At 54.9% G+C, this 21,453-nt stretch overlaps 1 protein-coding gene across 2 annotated transcripts in view; it reads right to left on the minus strand.

Moving 5' to 3' along the window:
• The window catches only part of AGPAT3 (1-acylglycerol-3-phosphate O-acyltransferase 3), a gene marked incomplete at its 3' end in the record, with an annotated part of 82,903 nt that overhangs the window by 47,968 nt on the left and 13,482 nt on the right, over window positions 1–21,453 (minus strand). The window lies entirely within an intron of this gene.

The raw sequence follows: 21,453 nt of genomic DNA on the forward strand, positions 1-21,453 counted from the left end.
GGCAGAAGCTGCAGGCAGAGGAGGTCAGAGGGAGCCTGGCCCCTGCGGTCCACAGAGCTGCTGCCCGGCCGAACCCCAGGCTTGCTGCTAACGGGAGAGAACCGGCTCCTCACAGACACGGAACCCTGCGGCACGTGTGTCCTGTGTCAGTGAAAACTGTCCTGAGCTGTGTAGCCCCCACCCCGGTCCACAACATAGATGCACCCAGTCCCAAGTCTCGTCCTTGGCAGCAAGAGGATGAGGTTCACCCTGGAACAGGTCCCAGAGGGGAGTTTCTCTCCACAGAGAGCCCAGGGCGCGGTGCCCCATCCCGCCTCAAAGCTCTGTGCTCTCCTGGCCCCTGTCTCCTTGCGCCAGTGGAAGGCCACCAGGCTCCCTGCCGGCTTTCTCGGAAATGCACCCCTGCATGCTGGGAGGCCGAGCGGGGGTCCCTCCCCGAGCAGGGCCCGGCTCAGAGGACCCTGAGTCCCAAGCCATGGGCCACGGTGACAAGGGACAGGCTCCTCCATGTACAGCCCCCAAGGGCTGCACTCACCCTCCCGCACCCCATAGTGGGTGCACACGTGTGAGTACGTACCCATACATGTGCGCCTCCGTGTGCACGTGTGTGGGTGTGTGCTGTGTGTACGCATGTGTCCACACACCTGTGCGCGTGTCTCCATGTGCACGCACGAGGGTTCACTGTGTGTCATGTGCACATGAGCACGTGTGGTGTGCACAGGAGTGTGTCACATGTGATTACGGGTGTGTGTAGGTGTGGCGCATGTACCGTGGGCACATCCAGGAGGCGCAGGGAGTGGGCGCGGCAGCTCCCTTCCTCCTGGATCTTCCCCGGAGCTCAGGACATCCCAGCTCCCGCTGACACCTCTGAAGCCGGGGCCACCCCCATGTCCGTCTGTCCCCAGGAAAGGGGGCTCTGGCACAGCCTCCTGCCTTTGGCCTCAGGTCACACAGTGTCCAACTGGGCCCCAGCCTGCCCGTGCCCATCACCCCGAGCCTTGTGCCAGACTGAAGCTGTCCACACCACGTCGTGGGGAGGTTAAGCCTAAACGCCCCACTGGCCACGGTGGCGCCCTGTGGACAAGTGAATCAGGGCCGGCAGCATGGCCGCTCACTGCCGCAGAAGTGCCGCCGTGTGCCCACTGGGCTCACACGGACCCACCTGCCAGGCTCCCCCACCTCGGCCTCCCACTCCTCCTCCTCCTCCCTGTCTTCCCAGCACCAGAGGCGCACACGACCCAGCCTCGGCCGTCCCTCGTCCGGCCGCTAGGACCTGTCGACGATGCCGTGCTGGGCAGTCGGGCGCTGCCACGCCCACTGTGGCCCCCGCGGACTGGCCCCTCCGCCCTCCCTGCGGCCAGGGGCACCCCCAGGAGTCCAGGGATGACAGTCCTGATTCCTTCCACATGCGCATGCGCGTGCCACACACACCACACACGTGCCTCCCGCACACGCCGGTCACACGTGCCAGCATGCACCTGCACTCAGACCCCGGCCGTCCCCTGCAATCCGCCAGGTTCTCCCCGCACCGGGAAGATCGCGGAAATTTCGTTCAGTCCCATCGCCTCCCCGACCACCTACTGTGACACGTGTGTCGGGGTCACAGACCCTCCGCCCTGAGGGGCGCCTGGCACATGGCAGACCCTCCGCCCAAGTAAGCAGATTATTACATGAGACCCAGCTACCTGATGGTGGGACGGGGTGGCCTGTCCTCTTCCCGGCCATCTGGAGGCCTGACCTCCTGGGGTCGCTTCCTGGAGGGTCCTTGGCAAGTCCACGGCCGTGGTGATCCAGGTCCCCTCACCAACAGACCACACCGGACACCATGGCTCCAAACCCCGAGATCAACAGAAACTTTCCAGCAAAGTCTCTTCACTTCAAAGCTCTCTGGGTCTTCAAAGTCTTAAGAGGCACAGTTCTTTACAAGCAGTTTGAGCTCCGCAAAAGCCAGCACACGCCACAGGCTGTGTGTCCTTACCACGTGCGGCACTGAGTCACCCGGCAGCGAGACCTCCCCAGCGCTTCCTGGACGTCTTACTGGAACCAACAGTCAAAGCCTCCCGCCACCTGAGGGTCCCTCTCCTGCCACTGACGTCACCGCATTAAGGGGTTTAATCTACAAAAGGGGAAATGGCCATCGACGGAATTTAGCCCAAATAAAGAAGCCTGCGTTCTCTCATCAACCTTTACACAACAGCGGTGCAACCCAGGGAGATCTGGGTGTCCTGCGCCCGCGCGTGCTGCAGGTTGGCCGCGAGCTCCCCGTCCCCGCGGCGTGTCCTCCAGCACGCTCGTCCCATGTGCGGGCCCGGCCCACCCCAACACTGGTGACGCAGTGATGAACACGGCCCCGGAACACTTAGCCCCGAGAAGCAGGGGGCGTAATCACCGATCACCAACGGGCCCGCCATCATCCCCCGGTGTCTCGGGACCACTGAAAACAGTGGGTCGAGGGCAGGAACAAGGCTTCTGAACTGGCTCATTGCTGAGACGAAGCCCAATGCATCCTCAAGTTCTTGGCATCCCTGTGCTGAGGCGAGCCTGCCGCAGAGCCCGGGTCCCACACTCATGCAGGGGAGCTCATGCGCGCAAGAGCCGAGGCGTCCACGGTGCAGCTGCCCGCCAGGGGAAGGCTACCTGCGCTCGGGGGGTGCTGGTGGGGGGCGTGGTGAGAAGGCGATCGGCGTGGACTCAGCACACCCGCCGGCCATCTGCGGTCACAGCCACTTAACGGGATGCACATGTGTGGCCGTGCATCCTGGGAGAGGCGGGCCCAGGAAATGAGGGTCGGAAAACACTGTGGACCAAAGTCCTCGCTCTCAGGTCTGTACACAATTGAGGAAGAAAGTAGGGACAGCGATGAGCCTGAGCGAGGCCAGCCGCACGTCCTGACGCAGCACGTCACGGCAACAGCGGGGGGAGACAGAGCCGACCGACGTCAGCTCAGCGCGACGCAGTAGAGAGAGGGGCGAGGACAGGGGTGGCGGTGACGGCGGTGCGGGATGCCCGTGCGTCTCCGCGGTCACAACAAGGACAAACGGCAGGGGAGCCCAGCATCCGCGAGACGCGGAGACAGACGCGCCCAGACACGGAGTCACAGAAAAGACAGAAACTCAAGGCCGCGGAAAGGACGCCCAGACAGGCACCCGCTCGGGAAGGCCGCCGCCGCGAAGCAAGAGTCAGGCGGGCCGAGGTGGGAGGCCCCGGGGAGCCGGGCAGGGGTCGTGCCCGAGCCACCAGGAAGGAGGACCGCACACAGGACCGGCAGCCAGGAGGTGGAAGCGCACCTTCCCGGCACTCAGGTCACCTTCACCTGCACCAGCAAAACCAGAAACAAAACCAAAGAGAAAACCCAGAAAAGTGAAAAACAGGGACCACAGACAAAAAGATGTGTGTTTTATGCGCGTGCCCACATTTTCTCTGTAACTCTCGAGATACAACCCAAATAACAACAGGACTGACCCAAACACGTGGGGACAGGACGAGGCCACCTGCTGGAGGGGACAGTCCTCACGGCGGCTCACGGAATGAGACCCGCCTCCGCTGCACGGAGAGAGACGCCTCAGCCCACGCCATCCAGCGGGGCTGGGAATAACGAATCTGAATGCAAAACATTAAACTCGGATTCAAAATCGTAGCGCTGGACCGCAGACGGTCCGACCGGGGAGATGAAGCGGGGGGAGCAGGAGGATTTACGGGGCGCGGAACTCTGACTCCTCACGAAGCTCATGCGGTCTCGTCCCCGTGCACCCAGCAGCCCACAGCACTTTCCGTGCAGCAGAAGTCCCAGGGGTGCGGACGAACGAGCCCCAGCACGCTGATGCCGGGACGCGCGCCCGTCTCTTCCGGTCAGGGGAAGGACAGCGGTCGAGGGACCCGGGAGGCGCAGGAGGCGGGTCTGCCCCGGGGAGATCCTGCCCCTGGTGACGAGCGCCACGCCTCCGTTCACCTGCCCGCGGGACACGCACATATCGAGCAACAAAGAAATAATCGACAGATGCAAAATCGTATTTGCAGTGCAGACCGTATTTGCTAGAAACTACTAACAAGACCAGGAAACATGGCCTTTCCCCAGGCAGGGACCACCCGCCGCTCAGACGGTCCTCTCCAGGGGACGCAGAAACCAAAACCACACGATTTCTAAAAAGCACGATGAAAGTGCCACCGTACTTAGAAGAAAAGTGATCACTTTAGATATTTGTCTTTAGGAACAAAGGCATGAAAACAAGAGAACCAAGCTTCTAACTGGAAAAGCTAAAAAGAGAATTAGGAAGTCAGGAAGGAATTAATAAAAGTCAAAGCAAACGGAGTTTAAAAATTGTAATGTATATCTAAACTTGAAAGAAAATCAATAAAACAGTTAAGTCACCCAGAGCAATAAAAACCGAGAAAAAGCAGAATAAAAAACACATAAAATAAGAAAACAGGGAACAACCATCAAAAGAAAACATTTTTTTTTAAATCATAGAAATAGTTGCACATGTCCGTGCAGAGAAATCTGAAAACCTAGATGAAATGGATATTTTCTAGAAGGAAAAATTTACCAAAAAAGTGACCACGAAAAAGAAACTTTAAGCAGACCTATTTTTTTCTGAAGATTTATTTATTTATTTGAAAGGGGGGGGGGTGCAAGCAGGAGGGTAGAGAGAGGGAGAACCCCCAGCAGACTCCCCACTAAGCACAGAACCTGAGATGCACTTGGTCTCACGGACCTAAGACCATGACCTGAGCTGAAACCAGGACTCAGACACTTAACCCACGGAGTCACCCAAGCACCCCAGAGCAGATCTATTTTTATAGAATGAAAAGAAAATGTCGGCTACTTCCCACAAAGGATGGCATACTCACAGGATTTTGGAAGGGGATTCTACCAACCCTCGCAGAGCAGATTATCTTCATAAAACTTAACCTTTCCCAGAACGCAGAGGAAGATGGAAGAAGCCCAAGTGCCTCTTATGAAGACGGCACGGCACTGACCGCACTTGGGAGCAGGAACGCAGCAGAAGGAAGCCCGTCCGTGTCGATGGCTCCCATGTGTGTTGAGAGGACCCTGCGGTCCCCGAGCCTGCAGCAGGGGACACGGAAGGCCCCTGTCTTTCCAGGATGTCTCAAGGAGGCACAATGGTCTTTATATTTCAACCCAACGACAGAGACTGAATTCGGAAGCAGGGGACTCCGGCTGTCTCCTCCGCTGTCAGACATAAAAGAGACTCGTAAAAATACAAAACTGTGTCACTCTCCTCACTCCCTGGGGTCAGTTGTGGAAGACGTAGCTTTTCCTCATAAAAAAGATTATTTATGTTAGTATGTAATCGGCTTATTGTTTCTACTTAAATGGCCTATTAAATAAATACTTTTAAATGTTCTCAGGGTTAGTTTCTAAAGCAGCCTACATGGACAGTAGGATTTCTTGACCATGGCACTGCTGAGATTCCAGAAGCCAGCCCGGGCACGGCAGGCTCTCTGCCAGCATCCCTGCCTGCCCACTGCTTGTCAGGAACGGTGCCCTGCACCGCAGCTGTGCTAACCAAAAACATCTCCTGACGTGCCCGAGTGTCCCCCTGCTGGTGATGGGCCAATCACCCCCAGCTGAGACCCACAATAGATAGGACTCACGTAGATGCCCAAAAATCTCTCTGCGGCTCTCGGTAAGTCAAAGGTGTAAAGAGAACAAATGTTTGAGAACCACTGCTCTTTGCTTACAAATATGAGTACAAAAATGGGTTAAAAAATTATTAGCAAACCAAATCTAATAGCGTGTTAAAAAGACAATACATCAGGACCAAGTGGGGTTTGGTCTGTGAATGCAAGGATGGTTTGATATCAGGAACTCTGTCCATAAAATTCTTTCTCTTCAACAAGAATGGTAACAAAATCCAACCTCACTTCCAGACAAAAACACTCAATAAAGTAAGAGTCAATTTGAAATATCCCATGTACACATCACGTGTTTCCCGGCATGCTGATACTCTCTCCACTCCAAAGCCACACCTGACGCAGTGGAGAAACACGTAGCAGCATCCCAGCCAACGCCAGGAACGCAACGCGTGGCCATGACCTCCTGGGCCAGGTGCGTGGATGTGGACAGGATGCTCACTACGGACGCACAGCAGCAAACCAGTTCTCACCACAACAGCACGAAAGCACAGAAACCATCGTGACCAAATCTGGTTTAGATCAGGACTCAGGAACGGCTTGCTCTAGAATACCAGGGACCCTAACTATTGACAATAAGAAAGAAAGGAAGAAACAATGTGAGTATTCCATGAGCTGGGACATGCTCCTGGGCCCTGGCACCCTTGCTTCCACATCTGGGGCTGCAGAGGGAAGCCCGGCCACCCAGTCTTGGTGCCCGAGCATCTGTGGGCACGCCTCCTGAGTTCAGTTCACGTGGAGGTGAGCAGGAGAGGTGCTCAGGCAATGCCAGGAGCCACACCTGAGAAGGTGGCTTGTGTGACCCCTGGGCCACAAGTGATACTTCTCCTGGGCACCCTGCCCTCTCTCCTTCTGTCTCAACTAGAAACCGTAAGGTAAAGCTGAACCACTGGCCAGACCTGCCGGTGTTCCCAGACTGCAGTTCTATTCAGCAAGGGGCAGGAGCGGCCTGGCAGAGAGTGCCCCCCAACATGGCGGCCGGGCAGTCAGCGGAGTCACCCAGAAGCCCCAGCCCCGTTCGGTCTGTGTGCACTGCCCTTCCCACGCAGGAAGGAATACAGCTCCACTAATGAACGCCGTGAGCCCATGTATACGTGCACGTGAGTGTGCACACCCTTCCTTACGTGTGTTCCAGCAGGAGGAATACAGCATGGAATGTTCCAGAAAACAGACACCTGCTCCGTGGAAAGGAAATCGCCCAGGCCACTGTCCATCTACAGCCTCCCGTCATCTTTGCAACTTACATACAGCACCAGCCACAACGGATGCGGAGCGCCTGAGCCAAAGCTGTGGGCGGTGGGGTCTACGGTCAAGGGGCTGGGGGGGGGGGGCGTGGACACTGCAGAGCTCTGAGGCCCATCGTCCCCCTCCACGGACCCCCAGCCAGCCCCTCAACACGGGAACGAGCGCCACGAGGCTTCTGGCACCTCCAGTCTGGAAAGCTCTGGCTCTAATACACAGATAATGGGGTGACTGTGCTCAGAAACGGTAACGCAGACATTCCCCACAGCATGTGGGCACGTGTGCAGGTCTGTATACACACGTGTCCCTGAGCCCGCACGAACAAGGAAGTCTTCAAAATGAAGCCAAGTCGTGTGGCATAAAAACCTCCGGACCAAGTTACAATCTTCGGCGCAGACGCAGGTTACGACATAGAAATGTGTTTTTGAAAGCTCTGCGCGCAGGTATGTCTTTATGTGTATTCTGACCAGTTCTGGAAGGATCAACCACCACCAGGAGAAAGAGAGGGAATCTCGATTATGTCTTGGGTTCGGTTCTGTGTTCCGTTTTCACAAGCAGGCATTATTTTATAATTAAAATTAAAATGTTAAGGGAAAAAATTATCTTGCTTGCTTGTTAAATTCTAACCTTTTGCCCCTGCAGTGGTAACAAGGTGGACCCAATTACCCTGAGCACTGATAAGATTTGTTTTTTCAGGAGAAAAGCTTCCCTTACAGGATAGCTGCCTTCCCGAGACACAACCCGGCCGGGCAAAGTCTGGGCCCTTTGCTTGGCCCCTCACACCGCCTGCAGGGTCCAGAGAACTCCTCGCGCAGCAGGAACCACACCCTGAGCCCCTGGTGCCCGGAGCCACAGGGGCCCTGTCCTTCCACGCCGCTGGCTTTCTTGGACAGCCGTCTGCGGGCTCAGCTAGGAAGGCGCCTCCCCGCCTTACTGCCTTGGGTGAGGTTCACAGGACACACAGGCCACAGCGGGTTGCAGGGACCGGTGAGGCCCTTTGCCCTCTCTGGGGCACCCGTCGCGCTCCGTGGTGGACCAGTGCCCCGCGGCGGCCTGGCGTCTACAGCCAGGACAGACGGCACATCAGTGGCCTTTACCCCTCAGTTCTCTGATGACGGAGCAAGTGGCATGTCTGCTTCCCTGTGGTTACTGGGTATTGGGACATCGTTAGAGGGGCCAGCCAGGTCACAGATGAATGTGATGCTTTATTTTGACCCTGAGGGTTATCAGTGTGGATGGGGACATGGCGGTCGCCGTTACACGCCGCCTGTTCTGTCTGTTTGGTTTTACTCGGCCCTTCCCGTCTGTGGAACTTAAGAAACCAACAGAAGAACGGAGGGAAAATAAAGTAAGAAGAAAGCGAGAGGGAGACAAACCACGAGAAACTCAATCTCGGGAGATAAACAGGGTTGCTGGGGGGCGGGGGGCGGGTGGGTGGCCGGGGGCGGGCATTCCGGAGGGCGCGTGATGGGACGAGAAGCGGGTGTTGTACGCAGCTGGTGACTCCCTGACCTCCACCCCTGAGACTTAAAAAAAGACCAAAAGAAGTGGCGCCGTCGTGCGTATACACGGAGCCAAACGACTCGGAGGTGGGAACCTTAATTGAATCCTCCGGGACGCTCGGTCGTAAATCAGATCCGGGAAGGGCCCCGCAGCTGCGACCAGTTGGGCAAAGCCCCGTGCCGCCAGCCCGCACCCCTCCTCCCCGCCCTCCTGCCGGCCCTCAAGAGCGACTTTGCAGTCCCCGTCCCCAGAAATGAGGGAGATGAAACCGATTCGCAGCTTCGACCCCCCCACATCCCATGTTGCCAGGAGAGGTCTGGCTGATGGCCGGTGAGCCTTGGCCGCTGTCCCCCAGCAACAAGCCATCATCAGGGACACACGCCTGCTGTGCACGAGGTACCGTGTTTCCCGGACCGAAAGGCTGCACGCGGGGGTCCCGCACCACTGGCCGGAGCCCTGAGGAGGGAGAGCAGCTCCCGGCCTGAGGGAAGGACCCCGCGGCCAGACCGTAACCCGAGGGGAGGCACCGGGAGCGGCTCAGGAGGTCGCGGTGTGGTTTGGTTTCCTTCTGTGGACACCAGGGGCTCGCGACACATTCGCAGTCAGCCCACAGCTCTGTCAGCAAATCGGTGGTGGGGAGTCACGAAAGGCAGATGACCTGTTGTCAATGCAGAGTGCAGGGGACGAGCTGCTCAGAGCAGCAGTTAGCGGAGCGCCCCGTCTAGAGCGGCGCTGAGTCGAGAGGGGACCATCGGGGGTACGACACTCTATGGAGACCGTCGACAAAGTGACTTGAGTTCAACACCTGAGGTGAGGCCTGGTCAGCGTGCGCTGTAGCATCTGTATTTTGTACAAGCCGCGACTCCCAGCGTGGAAAGTATGAGGCCGGCCCGGGCTCCATCAACCCCGCTCAAACCCTAAAGGCTGTTTTTACCAAACGGCGGCTGCCAGCACACTGTTTGCTGTCATTACCACTGAGGCTTCAACTCCCTGCCCGCAATGTCCGGCCCCGTCTCTGCGGAAAGTTCTCGCAAAGGCAGCGGAGGCCCTGTGGTCACGGCTCGACTGACAGGAAGGGAACTGGTCACTTGCGGAGCCCAGGAAGGAGCGAGGGCACAGGAGGGAGCCCGAGAGGAAGGTCCCCACGAGCTGGGAGTTGGGACGTGAAGGATGGGACAGAGGCTCGGGTTGCAGGGGCCACCCTGACGCTGTCCTCAGACCCAGACGAACCAGCGCCACCAGACCGGGCGCTCTCCACCCGCGCCGCTGCTTATCACTGGGGCTGCTTATCCCGGGGGGAGGCCCACAGGAGCAGACCGGCCCAGGCCAACACGGGCTCCCCTCCCAGCAAACATGGCCCCTGGCCTCCAGGTCGCCCGCCCACCCCTGGACGCCGAAGGCGCACGACCACCCCCGTCTCTGGACAAACAGCCTCCTGCCTCTCAGGTCTGCTACCGAAGTCCGGGTCTGGCTCTGCGAGGGACAGCGGCTCCTACACCCCGATGCAAGGTCCTGGGCCGGACCCTGCTCTCAGCGTGGCCCCATTTCTCACTCCGTGCAGCCCTCCCAGGAAGGAACAGAGGGGGAAAGCCGCTACCAGGTCCCCAACATCACTGGATTTGGGACCAACAGAGACTTGTCACAGGAAACTGAAGGTATATGCCTCCTCGAGAAAATCAGCCGACGATGCAGTGAGACCTGCCTGGGCCCCTCACGGTTCCCCCCACGCCGCCGAGGCCGGACCGGCAGGTGTGTGCTCGCAGGTGGGCGCCCACGTCTGCCAGCCAGAGCCCGCTCCAGAGCCCGGGTGGACCCACTCCAGTGCTACTGTGGGGAACGGGGTCACCGCACCCTCGCACACACACATGCACACACGTACACACACACATGCACACACACACCCACACCTCCGTCTCCTGACTCACCGAGGCCCGGGGCAGCAGAACCAGCGGGACAATCGTCCTCACGGTCTCTAGGGTGAAGGTCTACAAGTGAGAGGTACAAACACGACTCCTTATGCAGGACGGGAAACCCCCCGCCGGCCAGAGCACCTGCCGTCGGCGCAGCACGGAACGGAGCAAACCCAGAGCGGCCGAGGGCCGCGCGAGCACACGGCACGGACTCAGGCCCCACCGGGAATGCAGCCTATTCGGGGCCTCTCGAGGGCCGGACCTCCCTCCGCGCTGCCTGGGATGGAGGCCCAACAGTCAGCTCGGGAATGAGCAAACCCACAGAGACCCAGAGGTCACAAGCCAGGAAAGACCAAAGCAATTTCCCCGTCCTTTGCAGATACGGGGACAGCCGAAGGTGGCCACCGCCGTGGAGTGGAGCAGAAGAGCCTCCAGCCTCCGGCTCCCCCACACGCGGAGTCCCACTCGCGGCGCCGCTGCCGACCCCACGGGCGCAGCCCCTCTCTGGCCCCACGCTGGCCCGGGACACACAAAGCGAAAAGCACAGGCTTACGGGCTAATCATGGCTCTTATTTCCATTGGTTTTAAACCGTGGCAAAACCTACACAAATTTCACATCTTCCCCATGTCTAAGTGTCCAAGTCAGTGGTGCTCGGTACGTCCACACCGCTGCGCCACGGTCCCCACCGTCCACGTGCAGGGCTCCTTCCACCTCCCCGGACAGGAACTCTGTCCTCAGGAAACGCGGATGCCTCCTCCCCAGCCGCCCCACCGTGTCCCTGGGGCTCTCAGCGCTCCGGGGACGGCGTGTCCGTGCACGGACGCAGGCTTCGTCCTCCCGTGTCCGGTTCCCGTCACCGAGCATGACATCGTCAAGGCTCTCCCGCACCGTAGTGTGGTCAGAATGGCATTCCCAAGGCTGAACAACATTCCACGCTGTGCGGAGACCGTACTTCTCCTGCAGACCTGACAGCTTCACACTCAGGCCTGTGATCCACTTTGAGTTCATTTGTCCAAATGGGATGAAAGTGGGCGCAGACTTGTTTCTACATTTGGGGGTCCCAGAGTCCTGGCTCTGCCCCCATTGGGTCACGTTGGCACTTTCATTGGAAATCAGCAGACTAGGAAGCTGTGGGTTTGCTCCTGGAGTCTTCTCTGTCCTGCTGATCTTCAGGTGTACGGTTCGGTCAGTTCCACGATGTCCGTAACGCTCAAGCAGGGGAGTTAAGTCTCAAAATGGGTCGTCTTTTGTCTCTTCAAAATCATTCTGGCCCTTCTAGGTCACTGGATTTGTGTCTGACTTTTAGAATAGGCTTGGAGGGACGCCCGGGTGGCTCAGTGGGTTAAGCCTCTGCCTTCGGCTCAAGTCATGGTTTCAGGGTCCTGGGATCAAGCCCCGCATCGGGCTCTCCACTCAGCAGGGAGCCTGCTTCCCTTCCTCTCTCTCTCTCTCTCTCTCTCTGCCTGTCTCTCTGCCTACTTGTGATCTCTGTCTGTCAAATAAATAAATAAAAATCTTTTAAAAATATAGAATAGGGCTTGAAAATTTCTACAAAAACCCTCACCAGGATTTTAATTGTGATTGCACTGAATCTACAGGGCAATTTTGGTAGAATTAACTTTTCAATAATGTTGGCCTCCTGGCCAGTAACAGACGATGGGTCTTCTTGTTTAGTCTTTAATTTCTCAGCACATTTTTTGCTTATATCTATCCCTAAGGATTTCATATTTTTGAAGCCCTTATAAATGGTGTTTTATTACAGTTTAAGTTGTTCGATGCTAGTATACAGAAATAATATTAATTTTGAGAGACTGAACTTGTACCCTGTAAATTCACTAAATGCACCTATTCTAGTAGCTTTTTTAATAGATTTTTAAAGGATTTTCCACATAAGCCATCATGCCGCCTGTGAATAAAGACAACTTTACTTCTTTTCGATTTTGTACATCCTTTATCTGTTTTTCTTGCCATACTTTTCTAGCATAATGTTGAACAGAAGTGGTGAGAGAGACACCCCTGCCTTTCTCCCAATATGAGAAGGAAAACCCTCGTCTCCCACCATATGTGCAGTAGGAGCTGCAGGTTTGCGCAGATGCCCTCCCTCAGACTTCGATGCCCACTTGTTAGACTGCTTGTGGGGTTTCTTAGCATAAATGAGTATTAAAGTTTGTCAAAGACTTTTTTTTTTTCCTTATTAGGATAGTTACATGGTTTTCTTTTTAGTCTGTTAATACAGTGAATTACAGGAATTCATTTTATTTTTTTTAAAGATTTTATTTATTTATTTGACAGAGAGAAATCACAAGTAGATGGAGAGGCAGGCAGAGAGAGAGGAGGAAGCAGGCTCCCTGCTGAGCAGAGAGCCCGATGTGGGGCTCGATCCCAGGACCCTGAGATCATGACCTGAGCCGAAGGCAGTGGCTTAACCCACTGAGCCACCCAGGCGCCCTACAGGAATTCATTTTAAATGTTAAACCAACCTTGCATTCCTGGGGAAACTCACCCTTGGTCACGATGCAGTGCCCATCTCACATGTTGCTGGATTTGACTTGTTAAGATGTTCCAACTCATTCTGTTCCTGACGGATACTGGTCCGCAGTGTTTGCATTACATACCAGGGCAATGCCGGCCTCATAGAGTGGGCTGAGAAGTACTCACCCTCTTCCAATGACTGGGGGACCTTGTGCAGCATTAATATTATTTCTTCCTTCAGTGTCTAATAGAATTCAATGAAGTCCTCTGGACCAAGTGTTTTCTCTGTTGACAGACTTTTATATATAAATTCAATTTTTCAATAGATACAAGGTTACTTGGGTTATCTACTTGACCTGAGTGCGTTTTAGTGATTTGCATCTTTCCAGGCATTTACCCATTTCATCCATGTTCCAAAATTTCCCCACACAAAGCTTTTCAGAATATTTCCTTGCCATCATTTTAACACCTATGAGATACGTAGTGATTTCTCATCTCTCATTTCCGATCTTGGTAATTTTCTTCTCTCTCTTTTCTGATCAGTCTAACTAGGAGTTTATCAAATTTAATGATCGCTTCAAAGAACCAACTTTGGGGTTTCTCTCCTACTGTTTTCTATTTCACGGATTTCAGCTCTTTGCTATCTCTTTCCTGTATTTGCTTTTTCTTAAGGTGGAAGCTTAAATCATGGACTTGAGGACTGTTTTATGTTCTAATATATTTAATGCTATAAATCTCCCTCTGAGCACAGTTTTACCTGCACCCCACAAATCCTGATACAGGATGTGTCAACTTTCACTAAGTTCAAAACAGTGCCTGTCTCCTTCGTGATCTCCTCTTTGAACTGGGAATAACTATGCTTATTTTGTTCCCAAATATTTCGGGATTTTTCCAGATATTGCTGAGACCTGTTCATTCGTCCAGAACATGGTCTGTCTCGAGGACATTCTGCACGTGAGTTCCAATGTTGCCGCAAGCTGGGGTGCTGGTCTACAGACACAAGCAACACAAGCAGGGGAGCAGCATGGTTCAAGTCTTCTACATCTTCACTGATGTTACGTCTACTTGTCCTATCAGTTATTGGGACAGGAGTGCTGAAGTCTCCAACAGTAACAGATCTGTATGTCTCCTTTCAGTAGATCATTTTGTGCCACTTGTATTTTGAGGCTTTGTTATTAAGTGCAGACCGATTCAATAGGATATGCTTTCTTGAACCTCCTGCCTTTACCAGGATAACGTCTCATTCTTATTCCTGGAAATACTTCTGATCCTGAAATCTAACATATGTGACTCAACCATCTTTAGACCAGTATTGTGCAATACATGCCTTTCCAACGCTTTCCTTCAAACCACATCTTTAGGGACGCCTGGGTGGCTCAGCCGGTTAAGCACGCAACTCTTGGTTTTGGCTCAGGTGGTGATCTCAGAGTCCTGTGTTGGGCTCCCTGCTCAGCAGGCCATCTGCTTCTCCCTCTCCCTCTGCCCTTCCCACCCCTACTTGTGCCTATGCTTGCGCAATCTCTCAAATAAGTAAATAACGTTTAAAAAAATATAAACTGTGTTTTATACTTAATGCAAATAGCACTTTCATTGAATCTTTTTGATCTGAAAACCTCTGGGAAAATGTCCCTTTTTTGGAGTTTTCAGGCCATTCGCATTTGATGAGACTGTCAGTATGGTTGGGTTTAAATCCATCATCTTTCTATTTGTCCAAATTTCTTGGCTTCATTTTTTTTTTTTTTTTTTTTTACTGTCTTCTTCTGGACTCGTGGTTTTTTAAACAACTCAATTTGATCTTTACTACAGCTTGTTACCAGCCTTCCCCGCTGTTTTGTAGGGGCTGTCCCAGGGTTTAGAGCAAACGCTCACTACATCACTGCCCACCTTGCAATAGTATTTTAACACTTCACATTCATTTGAAGAACTTTATAACAGTTTCCATTTTGTTCCTCTTGGACTTTGTGCTACATTGTTGCAGACCTTTTTGCTTCCACTGACATTGCGAACTCTACAAATGTCATTATTATCTTCAAACGGTAAATCATCTGTTTGTTTTTTTAACACGAGGGGACACATGGCTTTTCTACTTGTCTGCACTTCTCCGCTCCAGTCTTTCAGATCCAGATTTCTGGCTCCTCCCTGAAGAAGGCCCTTCACAGTCCCAGGGAGAGTCCTCTGGAGAGACATTCTTGCAGCTTTTAAACTCCAAAAGGTCTTTCTTTTGTCTCCGCTTCGGATCGATATTCTGTTGTCTGTAGGACGACAGCGCGAAGACTCCCTCTGCTCAGGGTGTGGAGGAGGCTCCGTCTTTGGGATCGCGCGGCTTCTGATGGGAAGTGAGTTCTCGCTTTGTCTTCGTTCCTCTGTGCATTGTAGGGTTTTGCTTCTGGCTTTTCTAGGATTTTTCTACTGTTAAAATTTCCAGAAAGTTGATTACGATGTGCCCTTGTGTGGTTTTCTTCCCGTTTCTTCTGCCTGGAGTTTGCTAATCTTCCTAGAAATGAGCTTTCTTCAGATGCAGAGAATTCTAACTACTATTTTCTTCAAATATCTCCCACCACACACACCTCTTCTCTAAATTCGACTTCACATGCGCTTCCACCCCCGATGCCCCCCCCACTCTGTTCCTTTTTTCCATCCCTGCTGTTTTCCGGGTTTCGCTGGAGGAAGCTTCTAGGGTTCTCTCTTCACAAATGCCGATCTTGTCTCTATCAAGCCTGACCTAGTCTGAAGCCCGTCCAGTGCGTTTTCTGGAAGACTCGGTGGGTCTTTCCCAAACCTTCTGCTTTCTCCTTGTTCACGGTTTTCCCGCGTCACCGACACATGGCGTGTTTCTGTAACTGACATTTCAACACCCTCGCCTGCTGACCCCACCGTCTGGACACGTGCGGACCCCCGGATCTCTGTCTCATTGCTGATCTCTCTCCTCTCCAGGGTGACATTGTCCCCCTTGCACGGCAAGTGATTTTTGATCGGCTCCAGACGTCTCAGACGTGCTGTTGTCAGAGCCCGTTTTTGCCGCGGACGTCCTGGTGAGGCTCTTCTCGGAGATGCAGTTCGATCACTCAGAATCAGTTGGGCGCTTCAAGGCTCGCCATCAGCTTTGTCTGCTGGGTCCTGAGCCGGCTGCGTCCGGGCGAAGGCAGTGAGTTTGCAGGACTCTACCCCACACCCTTTGGACTGTGAGGCCTTCCCACGTGTCTGGTGAGAACACAGACTTCATTCCCTGGGTCAACCACAAGAACCTACTTACTCCGGCGCCTTCTGCCCTCATCTTGGTGGTACCTGCACACACACGCACGGACCAGCACTCACCCAACGATCAGGAAGACCTCCTGGACCCCGGAGGTCCTCTCTAGAGCTCTGTCCCCACACAATCCCCTCAACTCCACTGTTTCCCCACAAACTCTAGCCTCGGTGGAAACCCTTTGACGCCAAATTGTCTCCAGCTGGTCCTGGGCTCCCGCCCCTGGGCTCAGCTGGACACTGTGGGCAAGAGTTCCGGAGGCCAGGGGCCCCCCTCGCAGGGACAACTGCCCCGTGCCCAGCTGTACAGCCTCTGACACCTACAGCCTTGCACAACCTGTTGGCTTTCCTGCTGTTTCAGGCAGGATCTGAAACCCAGTCCCTGTCTCCCCGTCTTGGCTACAAGTCAGGGATGAAACATTGTAATCTTTTTTTTTGAAACCTTGTATTTTTAATTCAATTTCCCACTGATCCCAAGTGCATGACTCTGGTGGACTTGAACAGTGTATCCCATCGGAGCCGCATGGAGCTGTACGTCAGCCTAAAGCAGGGCTTCCGGCACCAGGACGGCCCGACCACCACGCAGCTCACTACAGCCAGCCCCCGGAAGGAACAAAAGCATTTACCTCTCTCTCCGGTCTCAGCTCTCACCGGTCTCAGTGGAAGCATCTCAGCAGCAGCTCGTCCGCTATTTCAGAAGGAACACTGGGATTGCGCGCTGCTCGCGGGAACCGGGAACCGCGAGCCTACGGCCAATTAGCCGAAAGAGAAGCCCGGGCCGGAAGACACGCCGAGCGCTGAAAACAGCTGGACCCACTCAAGGCCCTTCTCCTCAGTCCACGATCGCTTCCCGCTTGATTCAGTGAGGTCAGGGCATCCCTGACGTCCCGTCCCGAGTAGCTCACCACCCAAGGTCACCTTCCTCCGGACACCGCCCTGGGGCTGAGGCAGACGCTCGGAGGCCAGGAGGTGTCTGAGAAGTCTCCAGACCAGCGGCTGAAGCTCCGGGACGTGGGGCAGATGGGGCGCTGCTCCGCGTGGGGGGCGCAGGAGCCGCAGCGCAGGGGAAGGCGTGTCCTGGGGCACTGGCGGGGCCTCGCTGCAGGGGCAGGGGGACCCCCCCCTCCTCACCCCTTCCCAGCGTTCACAGAGCCAAGAGCCCAGACCCGGACTCGTCAGAGGCGGGCATGTGATTTGAAAATATTTTCTCCTCGTCCGTGGGTCGTCTCTTTGCTTTCTTGATGGCGTCCTGTGAAGCACAAACGTTTTTCGTTTTGATCTTAAAAGCAGCCCCAGAAAAGACAGATTACCTTCAAGAAGAGGGAGCCTGGCAATGGCTTCTTAGCGTACAGAGGATGGCAAAGGCCGGTGCTCAGACCCCCACGGTGCAAGAAGGCCCCCCCACGACCCGAGAAGCCCCCGGAGGAGCAGGGAAGCCTTTCAGGGACACAGAAGCAGGAAGCATCAGACGGAAGGAGTCGCTAACACACACCTGCTTCGAGCAGAAGTGTTCTTATGTGGAAAACCGGAGGCGCAAAATGGAATAAAAAGCCAAGAAAGTGGCAAATACGTCTACAAACCTGAACCAAGAAGTAACACGGCAGAGTGTCTGGTGAGGTTAAAAAAATCACTAAACACACAACACGTGGGTCGGGAAGGGGCAAGAGCCGAGTCCCTGGACCAGCCCCCAGAGTAAAGAACGGCATAACGTTGGATAACGGACAGCTACGGATGTTCTAATTTCCAGGAAAACCATCAAAAGCAGAGTCTATAACTTTCAAACTGCTAGAGGGCATAAAAATAAAAAGATCAGTAAATATCTTAAAAAAAAAAAAAAAAGCAGGAGGGAGAAGGATGGGGGAGACACAGCACAGATAAAACAGTGAGCAAAATGCAAGGTCACGGGGGCGCCGGGGGGCTCAGTGGGCTAAGCCTCTGCCTTCGGCTCGGGTCATGGTCTCAGGGTCCTGGGATCGAGCCCCGCATCGGGCTCTCTGCTCAGCGGGGAGCCTGCTTCCCTCTCTCTCTGCCTGCCTCTCTGCCTACTTGTGATCTCTGTCAAATAAAATAAAATCTTTTTTAAAAATTGCGAGGTGACAGACTGAAGCTCTGTGCATCAGTAATCACATTTAAAGGAGCCTAGATAAAGGCTCCAGTTAAAAAATGTTTTTTGATTCATCGTCAGACTTTGAAAAAACAAATGCCAAATTTCAATTTAAAAGAACTTTAATCATATGCTACTTCCGAGGCACATCTATGACACGAAGAGACAGAAAGGTTAAAAGCAGGAGGAGCGCGGAGGCACGTGCTAAGCCGCGGTCGCTGGTTCCGTGTGTGATCAGAGCAGCGTAAAGCCCAGAGCGTCACAGCGGGAAAGGCCGCGTCTTCGCCCTCGCGGCCGACGCTCCAGCCACGAGGGAGATAGAACAATTCAGAAACCGTCTCGCTAATGACACAGCCCCCGAGCGCACAAAGCGAGCGGGTGTCAGTGCAAGGATAAGGCGAATCCGCGGAGGCGACGGGACCTGTTCTCCGACAGAGCGGGGACATCTAAGCAAGAAACCAACAAGGACGAGGACTCATACGCATGTTCTGGGAAGGGCCAGACCAGAAACACCAACAGTCTCTACCACAACCGCTCAACTCTGTCCTCCTGCAAAGCAGCCACGAACGACCCGGAAACCAATGAGTGACTCTGGGATCCCATAAAACTTTATTTATAGAAACAGGTGCCGGGCGCCTGGGTGGCTCAGTTGGTTAAATGCCCGCCTTCGGCTCAGGTCATGATCCCAAGGTCCTGGGATTGAGCCCTGCGTCAGGCTCCCTGCTCAGCACAAACCCTGCTTCTCCTTCTCCTTCTGCCACTCCCCGCTGTTCCTGCTCTCTCTCTCTCTTCAATAAATAAAATCCTAAAGAAGAAGAAGGAGGAGGAGGAAAGGAGCAGGTGTCAAGCCAGATTTGGCCGCTGGGCTTTGGTTTGCCAACCTGACATAGGTTTGAATGCCGGGATGCATAAACTTTATGCATCTATACAGTATACAGAACATGCCCCCACCAACGGCAGAATGTCATCTTTTCAAGGACACAGAGGACATTTCCAAAACTGAACCAGATGCTGGGCCATAAAGCAAGTCTCAACAGATTTCCAAAGACAAGCACCAGTCAGACCATAATCTTTGACCACAGTTCCCTGAAGCTAAAAATAATAATAATTTCATTTATTTTTTAAAGATTTTACTTATTTGACAGACAGAGATCACAAGTAGGCAGAGAGGCAGGCAGAGAGAGAGCAGGAAGCAGGCTCCCTGCAGAGCAGAGAGCCCGATGCGGGGCTCGATCCCAGGACCCTGAGACATGACCTGAGCCGAAGGCAGAGGCTTAACCCACTGAGCCCCCAGGAGCCCCAAAATAATAATAATTTTAAAAAGGCAACAAAAAGATGTTTGGAAAATCTCCATATATTTAGAAATGCAAAACAGTTATCAATGGTGAAAAAAATTACGTATCTAAAAACCCACGGAGTGGAACAGTAACAAAGGGTTTCCTGTCACAACTTAAAAAGGCTTAAACGGTCCAGATCCTCGATCATCAGGGAAGGGTGACACCTAAGTGCGGCAGGAAATTCTAAGAGGTTGAAAACAAATGAGACAGAATACGACTCACGAAGTTAGAGAAACAAAAAGCACAGGAAAAAGGAAATAATTTAAAAAGCAGAACTGAATGAACTAAAAACTGTACGGAAAGCCGGAAAGTTGGCTCTTTGAGAGGATCGCTGAAATTGACAGAGTTTTGACAAGAGGGACAAGACCGAGACAGAGACGCACGAATAATGCTGGGGCAAGAGCCCAGTGCTGCGGGGTTTCTGAGACCCGGGGGGCTTGAGGAGCAGCTATAGGGGAACAGACTTTCAACGAAGCCGGAAGGACAAAGTCCTGGGAAGAGTAATTGGCGAGAAGCTTAAGGAGACGCAGAAACCCAAACAGCCACAGGCAGGACGGTCACCTCTGCGCGCGGCGGCCGGGCGGCGGCTGCGGAAGTGGAGACACGTCTCCATCCAAACCAGTGGCACCAGACAGCAGCCCGCGAGCGTGGGAGAGACACGGGGCAGGATGTTCGTGACTCTGCAGGTGCCCGGCAGTTGGGGGCCTCTGCTCCTGCCCGGAGGCTACACACCGGGGACGTTGGCACCCCCGTGCCAGACTCTGGTGTCCTGGGTGGTGAGGGGGACAGGGGAGGGGACGGCAGATGCGGGAACAAAAGAGACGGTGACACGGTCAGCACAACGGGGTGTCCACGGTCCAGGTGGGACCTCAGCCGGGGGCAGTGACCACACAGGTCACGTGGCCACACAGGCTCGCTTAGACCGGGAAGCGCAGGTGCTTCTCCCAGAGGGGCAGTGAGAACGCAGCGGCGGCCGGAGGGGCCGGGGCCCCGCCCCACGGTGTGTTCTCCAGCTGGAAGCGTAATTGCTAACGAAGGCCACTCCCCATATCGCCTGCCCTCAAACGTTCCCGTGACAGAGAGAGGGGAAAGGACAGGGTGGGGGAGGGGGACGAGGGACGGAGGGGGTCACCGGCTGCACCTGGGGCCTGGTCCCCAGCCCTGGAGACTATTTGGGGAGGTTCATGAAGGCTCTGATCAGGGTCACAGATGCCTGGGGACAGTGGTGACCAATGGGTCAGAGGTGCCTCTTCTAGGAAACAGAGCTAAAGGCTGCTGGGGGGAAGTCCCCAGGACCCAGCTGGCTCCTGCAGGTGGCTTGCAGAGACTCCAGAACCAGGCCGGCGGGGTCCCAGGGACCTCCGGCCATCACCTTGCGGCCTGCTGGCCGTGCTGTCCTGGGGCCTTCTGCCCAGGGACGCCCAGGACTCCAGGGTCCCAGCACCTGCAGGAGGCAGAGCCACCAGCCAGGAGGGAGGAAGATACACCCTCCTTTGTGTCAGGGTTGCCCAGCCCAGTGCAAGTCAGGGCTTCTCCCCGCAGACCCCACCACAGCGGGGCGGCTGGATCTTTATGCCTCTGGGGCCTTCGTGCGGGTGTGGCTCCCGGGGCCAGCGTCAGCCCCTGGCTGGCCCCACGGCCACTCGGTGTCTGCTCCCGTGGCACAGAGACACACGGTCTGTGCGACAAGGGAGAGCCTGTGTCCAGGGCCCAGGCCTAGGAGGCAGCTTGGCGGCCGGCCTGCCATCCCCAAAGCCCCAAGGCCGGAGGTGACAGGAGGAGCTGGGGGCAGCTTCCCGCAGCCCAGCCCGAGCACGGGCGGAGGCAGCTTGGACCACCGCACACCTGTGGCCGGAGAAACCGGCTGGCCCTCCGCGAAGGAGGTGCCCACACAGAACATTCCAGGAGCGTAGCCGCCCACGAGATGCACCCGGGAAGTCGCCGACTGCCTTGTCGACCCAGCGCAACCCCGGGGAGGCGTGG

The sequence above is a fragment of the Mustela nivalis genome, assembly GCF_964662115.1.
Source record: "Mustela nivalis genome assembly, chromosome: 1".
Classification (NCBI taxonomy): domain Eukaryota; kingdom Metazoa; phylum Chordata; class Mammalia; order Carnivora; family Mustelidae; genus Mustela; species Mustela nivalis.